At 39.2% G+C, this 15169-nt stretch overlaps 1 protein-coding gene and 1 long non-coding RNA gene across 2 annotated transcripts in view; both read right to left on the bottom strand.

Annotated features, from left to right (window-relative positions):
- Window positions 1-15169, bottom strand: part of LOC135778993 (scavenger receptor cysteine-rich domain-containing protein DMBT1-like) — a 33837-nt gene that overhangs the window by 5038 nt on the left and 13630 nt on the right. The window lies entirely within an intron of this gene.
- On the bottom strand, window positions 1434-3781 carry LOC141282037 (uncharacterized). Its single transcript, XR_012336553.1, has 2 exons — window positions 2330-3781; window positions 1434-1689 (listed from the first exon to the last, which is right to left on the bottom strand). It is a non-coding gene; the product is annotated as an uncharacterized lncRNA (long non-coding RNA).

Raw genomic sequence — 15169 nt, 5'->3', positions numbered from 1 at the left:
TCAGAATCAATAAGGTGCAGAACATGGGTGCAAAATGCCTAAATGCGCAGGGGAATAAAACACAAGCCACAAATAGTTTAATCAGATAACACTAAATAATCTATAAATTAAATAAAAACAAAGTAATATTAAAATAAATTTTAAAATAACGAAAGCATAGAATTGCCTGTTTTGTCTTTTAAATTGCAGAAACAAAGAGACTTGAATTTCTGAATATAGACGTGTAGCCCTGTCACGGGATTTTGGCTATTCAAAAGAACAACCCTCCCGCTACGAAAAACGTACAGATACGTAATTTAGTAGGGTCATGTATCACCTCAAGATCTACAAAAAAGTCCCTTGGAACCAAGCTCTAAACCCCACAGGAAGTCGGCCATTTAGAATTTTCGCTGTGATTTCTGTGCAAATTTTGGCATTTCCAGGCTTCGTACTTTAACAAACTCCTCATAGAGATTTAATCCGATCATCATCATATTTGGTCAGTATCATCTAAAGGCCGCTGCGATGTTAAATTGCGGAGCTTTTGACTTTTCATTGGAGGGTGTGTCCATGGCGGCCTGACAAATTTCAACGTTTTCGCCATGAAACAGGATGTTGTTCTAACTCAGGCATACAATGTTCAATCTGCCCCACGCTTCACATGTTTGATAATGGTCTTGGCCTGTACACATTTCCATGCCAAAATTCAGCTTCAGTCATAGCGCCACCTAGATGCAGCAGGAAATGACATGTTTTCTGCCATGACCCAGGTGAAAAAAAATTCTATTAAAAATATACTTTAAAAAAGTGTACTAAGTATATTTTCTAGATTTTGTACTATTTTCGTCAAATCCAAGTATAGTTAAGTGTACTCAATTATGTATTAACTTCAACTTAACACCTATTTGATTACACTTCAAGTGTAAATAGTATGCTAAAATGGAACAACTTTTTTTAAACTTCAAGTGCACTAAAATACACTCCTGAAAATCAAGATTTATGAGTAATTAAGCACACGTACAGTACAATTGCATTGTATTGCAATTTTAATGGAAATACACTTAAAAAGCCATTGCAGCACAAATTATAGTTGTGTTTAAGTACATTTTGTGCATACTGCTATCATACTTATAATTAGTATAAACTATGTTAATTTAGTATGCCTCTGTAATATTTCAAGTGCTCTACAAATGCACTTCCTAACTATTTTTAGTGCTTTTAAAGTGTCCCACTATGACAATAATAATGTTTTTAAAGTGAATTTCAATTATAACCTAAACATCATAGACACGTACTTTCAGTGCAATATTATTATAGTGTATTTTTTATATTTTAAGTATATTTAATTTGTACTTTTATCCCCATTTTGTTATACTTAAGCATGAATATTGCTGTTACACTACAAGTGTATAATATAACAATTCAGTTCAAATGCACACAAACAGATTACAAACTGCATTTCAAAAAAGGATCTTTATTAATGACACAAAAGTAACACACAAAACAGATATTGGCAAAATGGGGAACCTTAAACAGTCGACTTTCTTTGAAATGCCGGGAAGAGAACAATTGCGAACAACTTGTACTATATGGACATCTAGCTCTGATTTGAACTACTGGAGGCCTTGTAACTGGCATTGTTGCACTTCCTCCGTAGAAGGTCCCGGATCTCTGCCACCTCGATGTTGGGGAATCACTCCCTCACTGCATCTGTAAAACAGGAAAGAGACATTTCAATTTTATTTATATAGCGCTTTTCACAATTTGTAGTTGTTTCAAAGCAGCTTTACATTAAAAGAAGCAGGGGAAACAGAAAAATCGACAGACAATATAAGTAGCAAAATACAGCGGCTATGAATAAACTTTACAACTGAGCAAATTAATAATGTCTCGTATACAAGAGGGTGCTAAGTTAAGCCAATGTTGCTTGACTCCCCGGGGTTAAAAAAACCCTAGGAGAAAAACCTCAGGGAGGAACAAAAAGTCCTAGGAGGAAAAGATATACACATATATATATATGGGATGTAAACGGATAAGGAGATTTAACGGGTTCCGTCTAGGGCTGCACGATAAATCGCATGTGTTTGTCAGGCGCATCTCCTCAGTAATGCCGGTTCCTTGATTAGTATTAAATCGCCATCAGCTGTTTTCAGATGGAGCAGCTTTAACTACAGAGCCGTAGTTCCCTGACAAGCTGGGCCATATCGCACACATATCGCAGCCGATACGTCCGCGATAATTAATGCGAAATTGCCCCGATTGTCAGTGAACTACGGCTCTGTGTAGTTAAAGCTGCTACATCTGAAAACAGCTGATGGCGATTTAATACTAATCAAGGAACCGGCATTACTGAGGAGATGCGCCTGACAAACACATGCGACTTATCGTGCAGCCCTAGTTCCGTCGGTGGTCAGGCATCGGCTGGGCATCACGTTGAAGGGCAGCCAGTAGATCAGTGGTGTGTTGACCTCCACGGCAGCCAGAACTGGTCTGTTTGTCTCAATGTCCTCGGGTTTGAGGACGAGACAGGGAGAGAGAAACAAAATCCTATTAGCGTAGGGGCCATTCACATGTAATGCAGTGTCACACAGTGTTGTGTTTTAATATCTGCTCGGTTCCAGACAGGCTAGCTATTGCGGCATTAGTAAATTACCCAGACGAGTTATGTGAATGCTTTGTTCCGTACAAGCTAACTTTTGCGAGATAAGTATAATTTACTAGACAAATTATGTGAATGCTTTGTTAAAGAAAAAAAGTCTTAAAGAATAATTCCGGTATTAAACACTTTGAGTCTCATTTCTGGTTTGTTTTGGATGAACTACAGTGATGGTCACTGAAATTTTGACAATGGGTCGTGTCTTGACTTTTTAACTTGTTTAGAAGCGTCTCTTGACTGCTTCAGAATGGAAGCCAAGGGCCATGCACAAACATGTCATTAAAACAACACTTAACGTTCATTTTCAAAACTGTGCTACTCACAGAGTGGTTTGTGGTGTTCGTTGATGATTAAAAACAAATATATCAGAGCAATGTATGATTTCAATCCGTGTTATTTGCTATAGTGGATCTATTTTTTCAGACACCTCACAACCACGTATATACTTCCGCTCTATATTTGAGTCTGAAGCGTTAGCACACTCTTGACCACTTGATGGCGACAACCACTTTGCCTAACAAGGATGCTGAACGGAACTTGGTGTCTAGCGTATAGACAGTCACAATCGAGCTCAAATTCAAACCTAAGGCTGGTCACTGAGCCATCAAATATGGGAAAAATTTGTGCCCTACTCCGAGGGCACAGTTGCTCTGCTCATGCTAGCCTTTTGAGAGAAACCGAGCGAAAAAACTACAACCAGATGTAAACAGACCCTTTTCCATTTCCGGCGGCAGAGTGATATATCAGCGAGCAATGAGTCTTCCAAGAGAAGTCAATGGAATTTTACAAAATGCCAAATAAAACACCACAGAAACTGTATTTCGCTACACTACTTGTTTTTAATCATCAACGAACACCAAGAACCACTCGGTGAGTAGCACCCCTTACGAAAATTAACCATGGTTTTACTACAATTAAGACCAAAAAAAACATGGTTACTGTAGTAAAACCATAGCTACCACAAAATAACAATGGTTTTGACAACCATGGTTTTCAAAAACCATAGTTAAACCATGGTTAGTGTAGTAAAACCATGGTTTTGCTCATAGTAATCAATTGACCAAAAAAAAACATGGTTACTACACTTTTACCACAATAAAACCATGGTTAATATTCGTAAGGGACAGTTTTGAAAATGAAGGTTAAGTGTTGTTTAATGACATGTTTGTGCATGACCCTTGACTTCCACTCTGAAGCAGTGAAGAGACGCTTCTAAACGAGTCAAAAAAAGACACGACCCATTGTCAAAATTACAGTGTCCATCACTGTAATTCATCCAAAACAAACCAGAAATAAGACTCAAAGTGTTAAATACCAGAATTATCCTTTAATGGAGCATTTCACCTGTAGAAACATTAATCTTTATTGAAAGTGTCTCATATTTGTAGTGGAAATGTAACATACATTTCGAATTTGGTGCCTATTTGACTAAAAAAGGGGTGTTTGTAGTCTCACCACCTCAACAAAGATATTGGACTTCCTTCTTTCAATGATGCAAAATTTTAATTTTTTACATCATTGAAAGAAGGAAGTGCAACACTGAAATCTGTATTTCTCCTGTCTCAGGAAATGATGCATGACCATTCAAAAACATGACTGGGGTTCTAAAGATACAAAGCTTAATACAAATGGGTGAAGTGTCCCTTTAGATTTAAAGTGATTGACTGTGTCTGATTCACAGATACCAGTTGGCAAATCATTTCAGAGCTTAGACACTTTTGATATTCTAGGGAAAATTAAGAGACCAGAATTTTGCGACCGCAGTGTACGTGTTGGATTGTATTCTGATATTAATTCTCTAAGATACGAAGGTGCTGGGCCTTTTAAGGTTTTATTGGTGATTAATAGTATTTTTAATTGTATGTGATATTTGACTGGTAGCCAGCATGACATGGGCATGAATTAAAACAATATTAAACTAGATATTAAAGTTTGAGGACAAACTTTATGTTGGCTTGACAAAGCCTGGTCTGAACGTTTAAGACAGTTTGACAGAAGTTTGACAGAAGTTTGGTTTAGTAGGCTATCTTGTTGTTAGTATGCTTAAGTATGAAGCTTTTTAAAATAAAGCTAACATAATTTAGCATAAAGCTAGCCTGATTTAGCATGAAGCTAACATGATTTAGGATAAAGTCAGCATAAAGCTAATATGTTTAAAGACCCAACCCCCATGTCTCTATGATGTTCTGATGCGGAGATATAAGGCTTTGTTTGTTCCGTTGCTAGGGTACTAAGTTTGGTTGCTAGGCAGAAAATTGGCATCCCATAATGATCAACCTTCAAGCCACAAGTAAAACGGTCCAACCCCCATGTCTCTATGATGTTCTGATGCGGAGATGTAAGGCTTTGTTTGTTCTGTTGCTAGGGTACTAAGTTTGGTTGCTAGGGAGAAAATCGGCATCCCATAATGATTACACTTCAAGCCACAAGTAAAACGGTCCAACCCCCGTGTCTCTATGATGTTCTGATGCGGAGATATAAGGCTTTGTTTATTCCGTTGCTAGGGTACTAAGTTTGGTTGCTAGGGAGAAAATTGGCATCCCATAATGATCAACCTTCAAGCCACAAGTAAAACGGTCCAACCCCCGTGTCTCTATGATGTTCTGAAGCGGAGATATAAGGCTTTGTTTATTCCGTTGCTAGGGTACTAAGTTTGGTTGCTAGGGAGAAAAATGGCATCCCATAATGATCAACCTTCAAGCCACAAGTAAAACGGTCCAACCCCCATGTCTCTATGATGTTCTGAAGCGGAGATATAAGGCATTGTTTATTCCGTTGCTAGGGTACTACGTTTGGTTGCTAGGGAGAAAATTGGCATCCCATAATGATCAACCTTCATGCCACAAGTAAAACAGTCCAACCCCCGTGTCTCTATGATGTTCTGAAGCGGAGATATAAGGCTTTGTTTATTCCGTTGCTAGGGTACTAAGTTTGGTTGCTAGGGAGAAAATTGGCATCCCATAATGATCAACCTTCAAGCCACAAGTAAAACGGTCCAACCCCCGTGTCTCTATGATGTTCTGAAGCGGAGATATAAGGCATTGTTTATTCCGTTGCTAGGGTACTACGTTTGGTTGCTAGGGAGAAAATTGGCATCCCATAATGATCAACCTTCATGCCACAAGTAAAACAGTCCAACCCCCGTGTCTCTATGATGTTCTGAAGCGGAGATATAAGGCTTTGTTTATTCCGTTGCTAGGGTACTAAGTTTGGTTGCTAGGGAGAAAATTGGCATCCCATAATGATCAACCTTCAAGCCACAAGTAAAACGGTCCAACCCCCGTGTCTCTATGATGTTCTGAAGCGGAGATATAAGGCTTTGTTTATTCCGTTGCTAGGGTACTAAGTTTGGTTGCTAGGGAGAAAAATGGCATCCCATAATGATCACACTTAAAGCCACAAGTAAAACGGTCCAACCCCTGTGTCTCTACAATGTTCTGATGCTGAGATATAAGGCTTTGTTTATTCCGTTGCTAGGGTACTAAGTTTGGTTGCTAGGGAGGAAATTGGCATCCCATAATAATCAACCTTCAAGCCACAAGTAAAACGGTCCAACCCCCGTGTCTCTAAGATGTTCTGAAGCGAAGAAATAAGGCTTTGTTTATTCCGTTGCTAGGGTACTAAGTTTGGTTGCTAGGGAGAAAATTGGCATCCCATAATGATCAACCTTCAAGCCACAAGTAAAACGGTCCAACCCCCATGTCTCTACGACACTCTTAAGTGAAGATATTCCATCTGGGACGCTTTTATTCCTTTATATGGGCATGTTTCCTGCCCCATTATAAGTCAATGGGAAATTTTGGGGGCCTCTTACACCCCAGGGGTACAGCTTACACCCCATTGTGATGTATGTTCTTACAGAGCCTGTCAGCCTCCTTAAATGTGGTAACCCACAAGTTTCTACAAGTTTCTCACTCGCAGCTATGACTCGTCAAAGTTTGTCTCAATGTTAAGTCAATGGAAATTTTGGGGTGTTTGAGCCCCCCGTTTAGGAATTCGGAAGGTCCCATCAGTTAGAAAAGTCATAGCATAAATCTACGGACCAGTCTTAAAAGTTTTGTAAAGTTTTGTGGGTGTAGCTTGAAAGCTCTAGGAGGAGTTACAGTCAGAAAAAGTGGGGGAGCATAAGAATAATAACTAGATAGGTACATTTCCTGAAGAAAATGTGAAGTGGTGCTTGCCGTGGCAAAATTCCCGGGACAATATATGATTATACTCCAACCCAAAAGTAAAATGGTCCAACCCCCGTGTCTCTACGATGTTCTGATGCGGAGATATAAGGCTTTGTTTACTCTGTTGCTAGAGTACTGTATTTGGTTGCTAGGGAAAAAATTGGCATCCCATAATGATTTCACTCCGAGTCACGAGTCAAACGGTCCAACCCCTGTGTCTCTACGATGTTCTGATGCGGAGATATAAGGCTTTGTTTACTCTGTTGCTAGGGTACTGTATTTGGTTGCTAGGGAAAAAATGGCATCCCATAATGATTACACTCCGAGTCATGAGTCAAACGGTCCAACCCCCATGTCTCTACGATGTTCTGATGTGGAGATATAAGGCTTTGTTACTCTGTTGCTAGGGTACTGTATTTGGTTGCTAGGGAAAAAATTGGCATCCCATAATGATTACACTCTGAGTCACGAGTCAAACGGTCCAACCCCCGTGTCTCTACGATGTTCTGATGCGGAGATATAAGGCTTTGTTTACTCTGTTGCTAGGGTACTGTATTTGGTTGCTAGGGAAAAAATGGCATCCCATAATGATTACACTCCGAGTCACGAGTCAAACGGTCCAACCCCCATGTCTCTACGATGTTCTGATGCGGAGATATAAGGCTTTGTTACTCTGTTGCTAGGGTACTGTATTTGGTTGCTAGGGAAAAAATTGGCATCCCATAATGATTACACTCTGAGTCACGAGTCAAACGGTCCAACCCCCGTGTCTCTACGATGTTCTGATGCGGAGATATAAGGCTTTGTTTACTCTGTTGTTAGGGTACTGTATTTGGTTGCTAGGGAAAAAATTGGCATCCCATAATGATTACACTCCGAGTCACGAGTCAAACGGTTCAACCCCCGTGTCTCTACGATGTTCTGATGCGGAGATATAAGGCTTTGTTTACTCTGTTGCTAGGGTACTGTATTTGGTTGCTAGGGAAAAAAATTTATCCACTAGTGATTACCCTCCGAGTCACGAGTCAAACGGTCCAAACCCCATGTCTCTACGATGTTCTGATGCGGAGATATAAGGCTTTGTTTACTCTGTTGCTAGGGTACTGTATTTGGTTGCTAGGGGAAAAAATGGCACCCACTAGTGATTACCCTCCGAGTCACGAGTCAAACGGTCCAAACCCCGTGTCTCTACGATGTTCTGATGCGGAGATATAAGGCTTTGTTTACTCTGTTGCTAGGGTACTATATTTGGTTGCTAGGGGAAAAAATGGCATCCACTAGTGATTACCCTCCGAGTCACGAGTCAAACGGTCCAAACCCCGTGTCTCTACGATGTTCTGATGCGGAGATATAAGGCTTTGTTTACTCTGTTGCTAGGGTACTGTATTTGGTTGCTAGGGAAAAAAATTGCATCCACTAGTGATTACCCTTCGGGTCATGAGTCAAACGGTCCAACCCCCGTGTCTCTACGATGTTCTGATGCGGAGATATAAGGCTTTGTTTACTTTGTTGCTAGGGTACTGTATTTGGTTGCTAGGGAAAAAAATGGCATCCACTAGTGATTACACTCCGAGTCACGAGTCAAACGGTCCAACCCCCGTGTCTCTACGATGTTCTGATGCGGAGATATAAGGCTTTGTTTACTCTGTTGCTAGGGTACTGTATTTGGTTGCTAGGGAAAAAAATTTATCCACTAGTGATTACCCTCCGGGTCATGAGTCAAACGGTCCAACCCCCGTGTCTCTACGATGTTCTGATGCGGAGATATAAGGCTTTGTTTACTCTGTTGCTAGGGTACTGTATTTGGTTGCTAAGGAAAAAAATGGCATCCACTAGTGATTACCCTCCGAGTCACGAGTCAAACGGTCCAAACCCCATGTCTCTACGATGTTCTGATGCGGAGATATAAGGCTTTGTTTACTCTGTTGCTAGGGTACTGTATTTGGTTGCTAGGGGAAAAAATGGCACCCACTAGTGATTACCCTCCGAGTCACGAGTCAAACGGTCCAAACCCCGTGTCTCTACGATGTTCTGATGCGGAGATATAAGGCTTTGTTTACTCTGTTGCTAGGGTACTATATTTGGTTGCTAGGGGAAAAAATGGCATCCACTAGTGATTACCCTCCGAGTCACGAGTCAAACGGTCCAAACCCCGTGTCTCTACGATGTTCTGATGCGGAGATATAAGGCTTTGTTTACTCTGTTGCTAGGGTACTGTATTTGGTTGCTAGGGAAAAAAATTGCATCCACTAGTGATTACCCTTCGGGTCATGAGTCAAACGGTCCAACCCCCGTGTCTCTACGATGTTCTGATGCGGAGATATAAGGCTTTGTTTACTCTGTTGCTAGGGTACTGTATTTGGTTGCTAGGGAAAAAAATGGCATCCACTAGTGATTACCCTCCGAGTCACGAGTCAAACGGTCCAAACCCCATGTCTCTACGATGTTTTGATGCGGAGATATAAGGCTTTGTTTACTCTGTTGCTAGGGTACTGTATTTGGTTTCTAGGGAAAAAAATGGCATCCACTAGTGATTACCCTCCGAGTCACGAGTCAAACGGTCCAAACCCCATGTCTCTACGATGTTCTGATGCGGAGATATAAGGCTTTGTTTACTCTGTTGCTAGGGTACTGTATTTGGTTGCTAGGGAAAAAAATGGCATCCACTAGTGATTACCGTCCGAGTCATGAGTCAAACGGTCCAACCCCCATGTCTCTACGATGTTCTGATGTGGAGATATAAGGCTTTGTTTACTCTGTTGCTAGGGTACTGTATTTGGTTGCTAGGGGCGTGGCTTGGGAGTGGCCAATTATGTGCCCAGTGATTACACTCCGAGTCACAAGTAAAACGGTCCAATCCCCGTGTCTCTACGATGTTCTGATGCGGAGATATAAGGCTTTGTTTACTCTGTTGCTAGGGTACTGTATTTGGTTGCTAGGGGCGTGGCTTGGGAGTGGCCAATGATGTGCCCAGTGATTACACTCCGAGTCACAAGTAAAATGGTCCAACCCCCGTGTCTCTACGATGTTCTGATGCGGAGATATAAGGCTTTGTTTATTCGGTTGCTAGGGTGCTCAAATTTGGTTGCTAGGGGCGTGGCTTAGTAAGTCTGTAAGGATCCTGAGAGACTGATTGGATGCCTGAGTAAAATGAGCCCACCCCCATGTCTCTATGACACTGTGGTGCAAAGATATCCATCCGGGCATTTTATAATGGCAGTCTATGGTATAGGTTGCTAGGGTGCCCAAAATGGTTGCTATGGTAACCTTACACCCCATTGTGGGGGACGTCCTGACAGAGTCTAGCACCCTCTTCAAATTTAGTAACCCACATGTTTCTATGAAATCCTGGCTCGGACCTATGACCCGTCAACATTTTTGCAATGGTAAGTCTATGGGATTTTGCCCCATTGACTTTTCATTGGGGCACTTTTGGGCACCTCTTACACCCCAGGGGTACAACTTACACCCCATTGTGATCCATGTTCTTACAGAGCCTACCACCCTCTTCAAATGTTGTAACCCACATGTTTCTACAAAATCCTCGAGCGGAGCTATGACTCGTCAAATTTGGGCGCAATGTTAAGTCAATGGGATTTTTTGGGTGGTTTTTCGCCCCCCTTTCGGAAATCCTGCACCCGATCGCTTATAAAAGTCATAGCACACCTCTCCTCAATAAGCCGGTCGATTTGAGCCCTAATTTATGGGTCTACGACAAACCGTGTGGGACGAGTTACGCGCCGAAAAAGTGTGCAGACATAAGAATAATAAGATATAATAATAATAATAATAATAAGTATGAGCAATAATAATAGTGATGCCTTGCATAAATGCAAGCACCACTAATAATAATAATAAGTTTAGATACAACAACAGTATGTTGGCTTTGTCAAGCCAACATAATTAAAAGATTAAACTTAACTTACATCATTTTTACACAGAAACCTCTTCAGCGTCAGCAAGGTCGACCACATGGTACATGACCTCTGTAAACACAAACATGGATAGACATCATATTAAAAAAGAAGACAATCATACAACTTTAAAATATATTTTGACTCCAAGCTTCTTTACAACAACATCTAACGTTAGTTTATCTTAAACTTAAAGTGAAGCTGGCTTGGTTACTAAACAGAATAAAGCTATTAAAACAGGCTTGCAAAATAAGCAGCATCTATCAGAACTTACCTACAGCAATGAGCTTTTAAACAACAGAAATCGTCTAAGGTTATCGTTTAAAATAGCAGAAAGAGCCATTTGCTACAGTTAGCTGAACATCTCCAACACAAGTAATCTTGCCGTTTTATTTTTAAAGTTTTAAACATCGAATTGATTCGTTTATCAGGCATTTTGCATGTTACTTTGCTCACTGAAAAACCGCATGTTCAAGTTCCTAACGTTACTGTGTACAGTGTATAACTTACTCTTAATGTTTCCTGTGTGTGCTTTAAATTAAAACACTTCTCGCATAAAGACAAAAATAATCACAGTGAAGAACAAAATAGGAACAAATATGGAACAGATCTGCGCGATGTAAAGGAATGAAAGTCAAACTTACCTCAGCCGTACTGTTTAGCATGAAAACGAGTCAGTAGCGGTTTGAAAAATGCCGTTGATCCTGATTGGTGGGAATGAATGGGTGGGTGCAGGTGCATTCTGGGAATTTGAGTCTTTTGCCCTGGCGTTGGTACTGCTTTAGCATGCTGCTGTAGATGTATTTTGACTACAATTTCCAAGTTGCATTGGATGTTTTTTTTTTTTTCATTATTTTGGATCCTCTGCTGGCACTTTATGTACTTTTTATAATCTGCGTTTTCACACTGATTTGTTCTTTATACTTTATCAATAATAAAAATATTAAATATTTTTATAAAATGTATAACGTTTACAAAACATGTTTAGTTGACAAACATGTTGACAGTTATTTTGAGTGATGCTCAGATTTTCTTAAATAAAAAAAACCTTTATCAATTAAATTACATTAGCATAATAATACATGTATTTAGTAAACACACTTGTAGATATATAATGTTTTTATGTTATGTGCTGCCTTGAACCCCCCACCCAGCTTTGAAAACAGAGACAGCAACTCTGTCATTAACCCTTCACACCTCACAACCAGCACTCCTTACAACCAGCTGTGAGGATTCCTAGAAACTTCCACCAGTATACATCCATATACACAAGGTTTCTGGATGTTTCACGAGTTTACTTCTGAGTATTACGTTTCCAAGCACTCTGCCTCATTTATCTGGCAAACCTAAAGTTTAGCAGGGATTTCCCATCCGTATTTGTCTGGATACAGCTCTTTTCATGCAGTGTATAGCCTACATTTTATTATTCTAACGTATTTTATGAAAGTACTCTGATATGCAACTAAAAATACACTTATTTTATAGTGTACTGTATAAAGTGTACAGAAGTCACACTTCTAATGAAGTGAGATCCTAGTATGCTAAAAAAGTAAATTAACAATTAATTTCCAAAAAATATACTTCCCATAAGTATATTGAATTGTCACTCTAAGTATGTCAAATTTAATACACTTAAAAAAAATAAACTTCTATACAATTTAAAATACATTGACAACAAAGTACACTTTCAAAAAGTACATTTAAAAAATATTTTAATTACTGGTAAATTAGTATACTTATTTTTTGGACTCTTAAGTTGAACTTAATTACATCTTTTTTTAAGTATACTTTCAAAAAGTACATTTAAAAGATAATTGAATTACTGGTAAATTCATTATACTTATTTTTTGGACTCTTAAGTTGAACTTAATTACATATTTTTTGAAGTATACTTTCAAAAAGTACATTTAAAAGATAATTGAATTACTGGTAAATTAGTATACTTATTTTTTGGACTCTTAAGTTGAACTTAATTACATATTTTTTGAAGTATACTTTCAAAAAGTACATTTAAAAGATAATTGAATTACTGGTAAATTAGTATACTTATTTTTTGGACTGTTAAGTTGAACTTAATTATATCTTTTTGGAAGTATACTTTTAAAAAGTACATATTAAATACTCTTTAAATTAAGTCCAACAAGTAGAAGCATACTTGTTTTATACTTCATGTACTTCAATCATATTTCTAATACACTAAAGTATACTACTTTTTTACCTGGGGATTTACTGCTATCAAATCATCATCTTGTTTGGTCAGACTGATCTTAAGCCCTTTGCGATGATAAATTGTGAATATCTTGACTTTTCGTTGAAGGGCGTGTCCGTGACGGCCTGGCAAAGTATCAACAAATAAATCGCAATTTTGGCAGCCTAAATAAGCTCAAAAAGTCATGAAATGTTGCATACGTGTAAAATTTGATTATTATTATTATTTTTTAAATAGGCTTTAGAACTGGAGGTGTAAAAATGGCTCTATAACGCCACCTACAAAAACTTAAGAGAGCAGCCCCCCACTACAGTAAACATACAAATATGAAATGTGAGAGGATAATGTATCACCCCAAGACCTACAAAAAAAGTCTCTTGGAGCCAAGCTCTAAACCCCACAGGAAGTCAGCCATTTTGAATTTTCTCTGTAGTTTGGGTGCAAATTTTGCCATTTCCAGGCTTCATACTTTAACAAACTCCTCTTACAGATTTCATTAGATTAACCACATTTGGACTGTGTCATCTAAAGGCCTTTGCGATGCTAAATTGCGGAGATCTTGACTTTTCGTTGGAGCGTGTGTCAGTGGCGGAATACCAAATTTCTGTTTTTCGCCATAAAACAGGAAGTTGTTCTAACTTAGGCTTACAATATCTAATCTGACCCACACTTCACATGATTGATAAGTGCCCTGGCCTGAACACATCAACATGGAATTATTCACAAACAGTCATAACGCCACCTGCTGGCAGCAGGAAATGTCAGGTTTTACACTGTGATTAACTGCTCATAGAAATTTTATTAGATCATCATCTTGTTTGGTCAGACAGATCTTAAGGACTTTGTGATGATAAATTGTAAAGATCTTGACTTTTCGTTGAAAGGTGTGTCCGTGGCGGCCTGGCAAAGTTTGATGTTTCACCATGAAACTGGAAGCTGTTGTAATTCAGGCATACAATGTCTGACCTGCCCTATACTTCACATGGTTAATAAGGGGCCCAGCCTGAAACCATCATCAACATAGCAAAATACAGATACAGTCATAGCGCCACCTAGATGCAGCAGGAAAACTGATTCACTGCTCTAAGAGATTTAACAATATCAACATCATATTTGGTCAGTCTAATTAAATATCCACATATATTTGCACACTAAAATTCATATCCCCACTGTTCACAGTTTTTCCTAAGGCCATCGGTTGGAGGTGCTCATACGTGCGAGGGCCCTTCCATCGCTGCTTGCAGCTTTAATTTTAAAATTGTGTTTTGTGTTTTATTGTTGTGTAGCTTTATTGAATGAACACACAGAAGATAATGAAAAGATAAAGGAGGAGCTGAGAGGATAAAGAGAGGTGAGGAGAGAAGAAACTGACCATGATAACATCCAGTAGATGTGTGATATAACAAAGATATTACATTATAACAACACACAGACAGATTCATCACACAACTGCACAGAAATACACATGTTATTAAGATGAAGTTGTGTTATTTGTTTTCTGTAGTTTCCTCAATCCTTTAATTTTATGATGAATCTTTTATGTCAGACACAAATCATTGATGTTTGATTTATTTTACCTGCAGGAACTCAAGACAAAACTCCAAGAAGAGTGAACTCGAGCTCAATCTACAGATGGATCTGTTACTGCAGAAGATCCAAACTCAACACAAATCATTCAATAGCAGTAAGACTCAAAACCCTCAGGTTTAAATTGTTTAAAACAGTGAGTGCGTTTACATGCACAGAATAAGCGGATAACTATTAAAAATCTGCTTATTATAGAAAACTGTTTTCATGCGTTTACATGCAAATCAATAAGCCGGCTATGCAGTCAACTGCGTTTACATGGGACTTGAAGAATGATCAGGTTTCTCGCAGGCAGTGACGTCACCACCTATAGTACATAATAGTCGATCCAAAAGCCGACGGCATATCTGTCTTAAGCTGTATTGTTGTATCTCTTCTCGTGTCTGCAGAACCTGTAAATGTAACATGAGCTTTTATTTTAACAGTTTCTCTTCCAACTGCTTTAGTCGAGCGGAGACTTTTATGCGTTACCTTGCGCTTACTTCCGCGTGTGACGTTTATCTTTCATACGCGGAGACCAGTGGCAAACCGTGGGTACTTCAGCTGGGCCTTCAAAATATGCAATGAAGTGCAAATGCCTCTCCATCCATAATACTAGGCTATTCGTATTTCGTTAAATCATACAGTGAACGTGTAAAAATTCTGAGCACGC

This window comes from Paramisgurnus dabryanus, chromosome 1 (assembly GCF_030506205.2).
Source record: "Paramisgurnus dabryanus chromosome 1, PD_genome_1.1, whole genome shotgun sequence".
Taxonomy (NCBI): domain Eukaryota; kingdom Metazoa; phylum Chordata; class Actinopteri; order Cypriniformes; family Cobitidae; genus Paramisgurnus; species Paramisgurnus dabryanus.
This window is presented reverse-complemented; position numbering and strand designations above follow the sequence as displayed.